The sequence below is a fragment of the Bison bison genome, unplaced genomic scaffold (assembly GCF_000754665.1).
Source record: "Bison bison bison isolate TAMUID 2011002044 unplaced genomic scaffold, Bison_UMD1.0 scf7180017864063, whole genome shotgun sequence".
NCBI lineage: Eukaryota > Metazoa > Chordata > Mammalia > Artiodactyla > Bovidae > Bison > Bison bison.
In genome coordinates this window covers 16,310,174-16,318,647 of record NW_011494635.1, presented here as the reverse complement: position 1 = coordinate 16,318,647, position 8,474 = coordinate 16,310,174, and the positions used below count along the sequence as shown (strand labels likewise).

Sequence of the window (8,474 nt, the reverse complement as noted above, 5' to 3'; positions counted from 1 at the left end):
TAGCTGCCCCCTGGGCTGGTCCCCACAGCCCACACTTCATACCCCCAGGGCTTTGCACAATGAGGCAGTTCATGTGCCAGGGTGGGGGCTGGGGCCGGGCTGGGGGGGCATGGGTACAGCTCAGAGCTGGGCCCAGGGTGTGGGATGAGGAGCCCAGGGGAGGATGGGATGGCAGGTGACTCAGTGAGCAGTAAGCGGCCCTGCTCCCTACAGCCTGGTCTTTTCTGGGTGCCCTCCTCTCCTTGCTCAAGTCAGCTCGGGGCCCACTGAGGCCTCAGACCAGGGGCAGGGTTCTCTGGATAGAAGGACACGTAGGGAGAGGTCAGAGGCCTTCACGTGGGGTTCTCGATGCCCCCTCCTCCTCTGTGCCCCTCTCTTCTGTTGGCAGCTCCCTCCCAGGCCCCTCCCAGCTGAGGGGGCCCAGGGGGCCCAGGCCCCACATACGTGCCACCTAATTTCCACAAATGAGGGCCCATTTCTCGCATTCAGGCCTCACTGTTCCTGAAACCCAGAGCAATACCAACACCACCATTGACCACATATCACTCACCACAGTTTGCCAGAGCCGGGGGGAGTCTGCTTAGGAGTGAGACCCAGAAGGCAAGGACACCCCCAGACAGTGCTCCTGTCACTGTAAGCAGAGCCTGGACAGAAGGCAATTAACACCTCCCAGGCCATGTAGAAACATAATTAATGAAGGTTATGAGGAAAATATTTATTGAACACTTGGTTTTTTCCATTTCCCTGATTTGAGACAACCGGCTATGAGTCACTTGTCATCCGTATTTGAGTTAATCAGACTGGGCAGCCCCCACCTGGCTCAGCCAACTGTGGAGCCTGCCCTCTGGGGCCCTGGCCTGCACAGCTGTCGCACACCGGCTCCATCCCATGGACAGGCACAGTTGTCTATGCTTCACCCACTGGTGAGCACTCGGTTGCTTCCATCTCTTGCAGTTGTGAACAGTGCTGCTGTGAATGTGAGTGTACAAATATCTTCTCCAACCTCTGCTTTCAGTTCTCTTGGGGATAATATCCCCAGGAGAATTGCAGGATCATATGGTAATTCTGTTTTAAGAGGTTTTTTTTGCACAATTGCCAGCCTGTTTTTCACAGCTGCACCATTTTACATTCCCACCAGTGATGCATGCCCTCGGACTTTTTGAAAAGCCCCCGGAGGGTAGAGAAGGAGGCGGGTGTGCTCTTGAGAAAAGCTGACATGAATTCCCTGGAAATGCTGTCCTGGGGCCTCCCCCCTGCGGCCCCGACCCACACGGGAGCCCGGGTCCCAAGTTGCTTGCAAACACGCAAGGGACAGGAGCAGGAAACAGTCTGAACCAAGTTCACAGCTGGTGGTGGGGGTGGGGGGCTTCCAGGGGCAGAGAATGGCTTGGCCTAGTGGTGGGGGAGGAGGGCTGACTCAGGGCTGCATCCTCAGAGCAGCCTAGGCACCCTCAGCCCAGCACAGGGGAGCAGCCAGAAAAAGGGTCCTTCCAGAGCAAAGGAGGGATGGGGAGGCAGGGGAGACGGGCTGTGGGTGTGAGGACCAAGGGCTGGAAGGAGCCCAGCTCCTACCTCAGTGGGTGGTGTGTGGACTGACTGTGCCCACAGCTGGACCTCGCCTGTGACTGAGGCCTGCATGGGAGGAGCTGGGGCCATCCAGGGAGCTGGCACTGCCTTGGGGAGACACCCCCACCTCGAAAACATGGTGTCCGGGGCCTGGGCGGAGCCCTCCTGCACTGACTCCTTTCCCCTGTGGCTTCCTGAGTGCTGAGCTGGAGGTGCCTGGGCCCCCTCTGAGGACCCAGCACTCCCAGTAGATGAGGGTGGGGGTGTCTAGGAAGTCAGCACCCCTTGCCCCCACCACCCAGGGCTGACAGTGGGTGTCCTTCCCTACCTTTTGCTAAAACAGGTGCTAGGCCGCAGTGGTGTAGCCAGCGGGTACCTCACTCTGCGGCATCTGGGCAGCATGGACGTTGTCTGGTGACGAGGACCTCGCTCCCCATGTGACACTGGAAGTGGCCGTCACCAGCCAGGACCGGAGAGACCATGGACGCAGGAACATACCACCATGCTCAAGCCAAGAGCGAATGGTTCTCTTTTAAAAATATCCTGTAACAGAGCTCCCTCGTGGTTCAATGGTTAAGAGTCCACGTTGCAAAGCAGAGGACGCCGGTTCAGTCCCTGGTCTGGGAAGATCCCACACGTGGCAGAGCAGCTAAGCCCGCGAGCCACAACTACTGAAGCCTGTGCGCCCTAAGAGCCGGTGCTCTGCAACAAGAGAAGCCACCGCTGAGAGGCCCGCGCACCACAACGAGAGAAGAGCCCACGCGAAGCAACAAAGACCCACCACAGCCAATAAACACATGTCTTAAACATCCTTTGATATTGTTATAATGTCAATCTTGCAATAAATAAAATTCCTGTGACAAACAGAGGAGGCAGAGGGAGCGATAGACACAGAGACCCAGAGAGCTGAGGCGGGAATAAAGCCTGGGGGGCAGGGGCAGAAAGTCAGTGAGGCTGGGGAGGGAGCAAAAGGAGTTGGGCCTCAGAAGGGACACGGGACATCCTGGCCCAGGGTCTGGGGTCCCCGGGAGCCCTGGCAGTTGGACGCTGGGAAGGACAGGGCAGGACAATGCACAGGGTGTAGACAGCGAGCAGAAGCGGCAGTGGATAATCTTGATGAAACGCAGGGGCCCGTGTGCACTGGTGCCCGGCACGGCCCCTGAGCTGGCACCTCACAAAGACACACCGGCCTGGCCCAGGGACCCATGGGGACAGCGGCAGAGATGACGGGCCAGGTGCAGAACAGGGAACAGGAAGAGAGAGTGACTCAAGAAATGGTTCTGAGAAGTGGGTGTGGGCAGAGGGGCTCAGCTGTCTCGAGCAGATTCACTGAGTGAGATGAGGACTCGGGGAGGGAGCAGGTGAGGGCCCCAGGAGGGGGTCCTGGGCCATGACCCTGTCTGGGGAACAACGGGAGAGGCCCACGAGGATGCCTCCCAGGACCACAGGGCTCGTGGGGAGAAGCTGGAGGAAGCCTGGTGGGGAAACGGGGTTGGAGCAGGGGGACAGAGGGAAGAAGCCCTGGTAGCGCCAGGGCCTGAGGCAGAGAGGTACGACAGAGGACACCCAGTGGTGAGGCCTTGTAGGGCGGGGGACGCGTTCCCCAGAGATGCTGCCAGAGGGGCCTCGCCGGAACCAGGTGAGTGGTTGGGGGCTGGGGGGCTGGATGGAGCTGAGGGCAGCAGGGGCAGTGTCGGGGAGGGGTCTGCACAGGAGGAGGATGGGGTGACCCAGCCACAGTCGCCGAGGTGTTCAGGTTCAGAGGTGACCTCATTAGCCCAGCCAGGAGCAGCTGGAAGGGTTAGGGGGGTTGAGAGGCGTGGCTGCAGAGGGGGGTCCGGCAGGCCTGGCCTCCACCTGAGCGGAGGGGGAGGCTGCAGCGGGGGAAGACAGGTGGGAGGCAGGGGTGCCTCTGCAGGCCTTGCTGAGCCTAGAGGAGACCCATAGGGCCCCCGGGGTCCCCAGAGCCACAAGTCGCCCCACTTCCTGCTGTGGATCAGGCCATCTGGGATCCAGAAATTGACCAGGCTCTTCGAATCCCCTGAGGGGCTCCGTGTTCCTGGGGTTTAATAGAACATTCAGGCCTCTCAGTGAGCCAGAAAATCGCATTTGTACCCTGGAAGGAGAAAACGTTCTCCTAGGTGGGAGAGGGCCAGCTCCTCTGCAGGGCATTGGCCACGGGCCACACAGCTGCCGAGGGTTGGACAGACCTCACCACTAAGGGGCTTTAGATGTCGTTCACTCTCCCTGAGAACTGACTTGAACCCGCCTGCCCACTGGATGGGCCGCTCAGATCTGAGCAAGTCGGTACAAGCCGAACAGGGTCCAGGTGGCTGCCAGGCTTCCTGGGCCCCACAGACGGCAGACACCTCCCCGGAAGGAAGCTCAGGACCAGGAGGCATCCCCCTTGTATGCCCAGGGCACTGTCTCCTGATTCCACACCCCCCAGTAGCCCTTTCAGTGGCCTCAGCCAGGCCCCAGGAGCTTGGAGAGGGCCGGGCTGGTCACTCTACCCCCAAGTGAGGCTCCTCAGGGACCCCACACACCTCAGGCAAACCCCAGAGTCCCATCTGGTTGCCAGGAGGATCACACTCACAGGTCCAAGGGTCTCCTCCCTGATGGCAGTCAGACCCTTCTCTCCTCCAGTGCACCTTGGCCCCTCCAAGGAGTCAGGCCCCACCAGGGCCTGGCAGACCTGCTGTGGCATCCACAGCACCCGCCCGGCTCTCCACCTCCACCGGCAGACTCATCTGCCCCTGCTGTCCCAGAGCCACGGTTGGCCCTCCTTTCTGGCGGCTGCAGAGCCATGTCACGTCCTCTTCAAGGCCACAACCCACGGACTTGTCAGGACCCTGGAGGCAGTCCTCCCGGAGGGGGCGTCTCCCACCCAGCAACCCCCCAGCACCCTGAGAATGGCTGCAGGGCATTGGCTACTGCACTGTCTCAGCTCCATCGCTGAGCTGGAGCCCAGGGTGGTGGGCTTCTCAGGGGGTAATTGGTCTCTCATCTTCTGGTGATGGGAGGGGTGACTGTCAGGCCTTGGCACCTGTCAGTCAGATGCAGCAGGGCAATCTAGGATATCTGGCTGCAGCTGATCCTCTGATGGTTGGAAAGGTCCTAGATTGGGGAGGAAGATGTGTCAAGGGCTCAGGCCACTATTTGCCCTGGCTTGGCCAGTCCTGGTGACTCAGTGAGCAGTTGGCAGGAAGTGGCCATCTCTGGTCATGGTTCTGGGACTCTGATAAGACCATCCTGAGCAGAGAGGACACTGGGGGCCTTGTAACAGAACCCAGCAATACGTCAGCTTTCAGGGGTAAAGAAGAGGGAAGACAGGAGGTGTGGTTCTGGAGGACTTCCTGGAGGAGGTGAGATAGAGATTTGCATAGTCAACAAAGAAGGAAATTTAAAGAACATTAAAAGGGGAGAGGAATGGGGGTTGAGGAACAGCTCATGAGGCGTTTGTGGAATAAGCAGTGGACACGATGGGTAGAGCCCTGGGAGGGTGAGGCAGTGGGCAGGCAGGACAGGGAGCCAAGAGCAGGCAGGACTGTGGGGGACACAGGACAAGGCCACTGGACAAGAGAAGGATAGGGAAGGAAAGGCACAGGGGAATCCAGAGGCTGAGAGCAGGATGACACATCCTGATCCACTGAAAAAGCAGAGGCTCCAGTCCCTTGGTGGCCTAACTCTGTCCCTCCATCCCTGGGCCATCGCTCCTTTTTGTTGGTGGTCATGAGTGGCAGGACATTTGCTCCCAGGAGGTAGAAGCTTGGCGGTGTAGATGCCAAGGGCAGGGTCTCACAGCACGGAGAGGTCCCAGCCCCTCAGTTTGCTGAGATTCTCAATCAGATGCAACAAGAAGAGAGGCTGCCAAGAGCAGTTAGTAACTGAATGTTTGCATTTCACATCTTTAACACAAAACCTCCTCCGTGCAACATACTCTTCCTCGTCACCAGGCAGTTACAGGATTAAAGATTAACACCGGGTATTACAGGTGGGCGGGCTGGCATGCAAGCCAGGTGGGAGGCTTGGCGGGTTTCTCTCCACGTGTCAGTGGACCCCGCGGTGCAGGCATAGCTGTGGTTGAAGCTGACGTAATGACTCACCTGAAGCAAGGGCTTTCGAGAATGAGAGGTCTCTGCCAAGTGGACCTTCTGACCCCTCATCCACCCCCAGACTGGCAGGCAGGCACTGGGCAGGCCCGGGCGGCTCCCATGTCCTCCGCCTGTCAAGACATTTGCCTCTTTATGGAGGCGGATGCAGAAAGATCGCACACGTGGGTTCACAATGAAATTCAAATGGTTTTTACAGGCAGATGCCAGGCAGCCGAGGCCCGGGGTCTGGACAACACTGGGCTCTGCTGGCGCCCGGGGCCCGGCATGTCTCTTCCTGAGCTTCCAGCAGCCCCTGTGTCCTGGAGCTGCTGGCATGGAGGTGCCTTCTCCCCATTCTGCTGCCGGCCTTCCCTAGAACGGAGGGTGCCCGGGGTTTCCTCAGATGTCAGGGCTCAGAGGGAGGGCAGGGAATCCAGACTCCATCTTCTTCTGCCCAAAACCTAATCTCTCACCCAGGTTCTCTAAGCTATATCCAGCTGGTGGCTTCTAAAGAGAACTGGACACCATGGCATCTGCCAGCCCAGATGCCTATCACCAGCAGAATAAGCCAGACCCAAGAAAATGCTTGTGAACAGGGATCTCTGTTCCCATCACCACTGCTAGAAGGGCCAAAGCACGTTCCTCCATGTGATTTATCTGCGCATTCATAAGCCTAGGGAGAGCCTCCCTGTCTGCCAGCATTTTGGGAGAATGCCCAGGACCTGTGCAAGGAAATCAGATTCTCTGGCAGCTGCTTTCAAAGGCCACAGATACTCTAAAAAAGACAGAGTTGGAACTGAAACTCTGACTTGGGAGAGTCACCTTGCTGGGGACTCACAAAGAGCGAAGAAGAGCAGGGGTGTTGTGGCCCCGAGTCAGCCCTTCTCAATTTGTCCATACCAGCCAGCAGGCATCTGCGCTGAGCTGGACAGCAGCCCAGCCCAGCAAGGCCGACATCTCAGTTCACATCAGAGGTCAGTAAAGCAGGGCGACTGGAACACAGAGATCCTGCCATGATGATGGCAGCTCACTTGGAGGGCCTGGGCATGCCCAGCAGGCGCTGAGCCCTGTTGAGGGGGACAGGAGGCTGACAAAGGGCCCCGGGAGAGGTCAGCAAGCGGCCACACAGACTCCAAAGCTGTCTGCTCTGTTCCAAAGGTGCTCTCCCTGCCTAAGCTGGAATAACAACTTTGAGGAGATAAAACACTTTTTACCATCCATGGACTCTTGCTACCAAAGATCCTTCCAGAGACCTGTGCCCTCCCCTCACCAAAGAAACTTAATCCCCATGAAGCTCTGCCTTTCAGGATGTTTGGACAACTCTGGGTTGACTCTTTTCCCCTGACCACATGATCGTCTTCATGGGTAAGCCAGGTACGCACTGTTGGCCCACACCTGAACCGCACTGAATAATAACCCTCGCCTGGACGCAACATCTAACAGATCACAACAGCTCATGCAGGCTTGCTCTGTCACACAGCCAATGCTCTTAACCTTCAGCAAAACTGTTTTTCATGCAACACAGTTAAATCAGCCCACTTTGTTTCAACATGTTCTCATCATTTCTGAGACATGGTGTCAGTTGTCACTAGATGGAAATGAACAACTTAGGAATCAAAAAGGAAGAACAGAAGACAGTTTTTAATGATTCAAATTATATTATGCAAAGTTCCCCCAAACCCAAGTGACCACAAAACGCTCTACTAACGTAGGATTTTGTGTTCTGCAAATAAAATGTGCTAGCTGTGCCAGTTCATTTTTGGGTACCACGCCTAGTGTTCCCTTTTCCAGGCCAGAACCCCCGATGCCAAGACTCTTGGAGTGGGGAGGAGGGGCTTCCTGTTTGTCCATGAACCCATTCCATGACCCAGAGAAAATTTCTGTCTTTTTCTTCCGATCTTAGGAGGAGACACACTTCCCCGAAGTGAGATGTCCAGCTGAAGCCAGCTGAAGTCCATAGAGAGAGGCGAGTGTCCACACCAGCACCCCAATTTCAGTTCCTTGTCGAGGGGTGGTGCTCCAAACACAATGCCAGAGGACAATGATTGACCATAAAAATGTGAAAATCTATGCAGTTCCTAGAGCTGCCCAGATAGCAGTGGAACCTGGTTTGTGCTTTCTTTCACTTTTAATGACTTCCTCTGCAGACAAAGCCCCACCAGGACAGAACTTACCAAGTTCAGAAAGTTCCAGGGCATTCTACCAGGCTACCCTTATTCTCAAAAGTTGCTGGGCTCTGTGGGCAACCTTTTGGGCCTCCTCCAGCCCCTCCTAATTCTTCCAGGGGAAGATAGGGTCACCTGACCCCCCAGTGCTGGTGGCCAGGATCTGAGCTAGATCTTGGACCCCTTGACACCCCAGGCAGCTGCTGCCCTGTGGCAGGCTGCATGGCACAGGGTCCCAGGACAAGCAGGTGCTCCCAGGGCCTTTGGGGTGCCTGAGCTCAGGCTAACCTTGTCCTTCACCATCTCCCTGATTTCAATCAAACACATGTCCATTGAGTCAGTGAGGCCATCCAATCATCTCATCCTCTGTCATCCCCTTTTCCTCATGCTCTCAATCTTTCCTAGCATCAGGGTCTTTTCCAAAGAGTCAGCTCTGTGGCCCAAGTATTGGAACTTCAGTATCAGTCCTTCCAATGAATATTCAGGGTTGATTTCCTTAGGATTGACTGGTCTGATCTCCTTGCTGTCCAAGGAACTGTCGGGAGTCTTCTCCAGCACCACAGTTCGAAAGCATCAATTCTTCTTCACTCAGCCTTCTTCATGGTTCAAATCTCACATCCATACATGACTCCTGGCCATGATCTAATAC

At 56.7% G+C, this 8,474-nt stretch overlaps 1 long non-coding RNA gene across 1 annotated transcript in view; it reads left to right on the top strand.

Annotated features, from left to right (window-relative positions):
• The window catches only part of LOC104986132, a 2,932-nt gene extending 552 nt beyond the window's left edge, over window positions 1–2,380 (top strand). Inside the window, exon 2 of the long non-coding RNA XR_825004.1 lies at window positions 1,910–2,380. This is a non-coding gene — a long non-coding RNA (uncharacterized LOC104986132). The remainder of the gene's footprint in view (window positions 1–1,909) is intronic.
• The last annotated feature ends 6,094 nt before the right edge of the window (window positions 2,381–8,474 follow it).